A 1,493-nucleotide genomic window follows, 5' to 3' on the forward strand; every position below is an offset into this window, starting at 1 on the left:
CGTTCTGGAGTATTATCGGTCTACCTCAAAGGGCCCCCGACGCCACACCGGCTCCACCTCTGGCGCCGCCCGCCGCTGCGTAGCGCCCGCGCCGCCACCAGCTGCCGCCGCGCCGCCGGCCGCCTGTTTGCCGTGCGGCTGCTCTCGCTCCGCCGCCGCTTCCGTCTCCGCCGCACTGGCCGGTTGCTCCGCCCGCGCCGCCTGCTGCTGCTCGAGCGCCGCCATCACCGCAGCCTCCGCCTCCCCCCTCGCACCGCCCGCTCGCAGAGCTGCCTGGTGCGCACGCGCAAGGGAGGCTGAGGGGCGGGGGGAAGGACCGCCTCGTGCATATCTCCCCATATCTCCCCATATCTCCCCATATCTGAGGGGCGGGGGGAGGACAGCCTCGTGCATATCTCCCCATATCTCCCCATATCTCCCCATATCTGAGGGGCGGGGGGAGGACAGCCTCGTGCGCGGTGCATTCAGAGCAGTCGCGCGAGAACGAGCGGTGCGAGTGCCGTGCCTCTCTCCCCATCTCTCCCCATCTCTCCCCATCTCTCCCCAGATCTCCCCATATCTCCCCATATCTCCTTGCGGTGCGACGGCTGCAGCTGGCGCACCGCAGGATGCGCATCTCCCCGAGTGCTAGGTTGGAAGGCACGCGGCGCCGCAGCTAGGGTGGCGCCGCAGCTAGGGTGGCGCCGCGGCTAGGGTGGCGCCGCAGCTAGGGTGGCGCCGCAGCTAGGGTGGCGCCGCAGCTAGGGTGGCGCCGCAGCTAGGGTGGCGCCGCAGCTAGGGTGGCGCCGCAGCTAGGGTGGCGCCGCAGCTAGGGTGGCGCCGCGGCTAGGGTGGCGCCGCGGCTAGGGTGGCGCCGCAGCTAGGGTGGCGCCGCAGCTAGGGTGGCGCCGCCTCTTCGGCGGCATCCGCCTCGTGCGCCCATGCAGCGGCGTCCGCCTGCGACGCCGCCGCCGCCCGATCCGCCGCCTTGCGCGCGGCGATCGCCGCCTGGGCCGCCGCCTCCGCCTCGACCCGCGTCTCGTGCAGCCAGATCAGCCTCTGCTGCAGCACTGCGTCGACGGAAGCCCCAACCTCTCCCGCCGCCGCCGCCGCCGCCGCCGCGGCGCCAGCAACCTCCTCCTCCCCCGCCGCCGCCTCGGCCGCCGCCATCTTGGCCGCCTTGGCCTCCGCTCCCGCCGTCTCCGCCTTGGCCGCGGCCGCCTTCTCCTTCCGCGAAGGCTTCGAGGCTGACGCGGGTGGCTGCTTGGCAGCCGCCGTCGCCGCCGCCGCCTCTGCCGGCGCAGGTGCCGCCTTGGCCTCTGCCTTGACTGCGGCCTCGGCTGCTTCCGCCGCCGCGGCCGCCGCCTCTGCCGCCGCCGTGGCCGCCGCCGCCGCGTCCAGCGCAGCCGCAGCCTCTTCCGCCGCAGCCGCGGCTGCGGCACCCGCCGTCGCCGCCGCCGCCTCCATCGCCGCCGCAGCTGCTGCGGCAGCCGCAGCCGGATCAGCATCCTGCG

This window comes from Emiliania huxleyi (assembly GCF_000372725.1).
Source record: "Emiliania huxleyi CCMP1516 unplaced genomic scaffold EMIHUscaffold_81, whole genome shotgun sequence".
In the NCBI taxonomy this organism is placed as follows: Eukaryota; Haptophyta; order Isochrysidales; family Noelaerhabdaceae; genus Emiliania; species Emiliania huxleyi.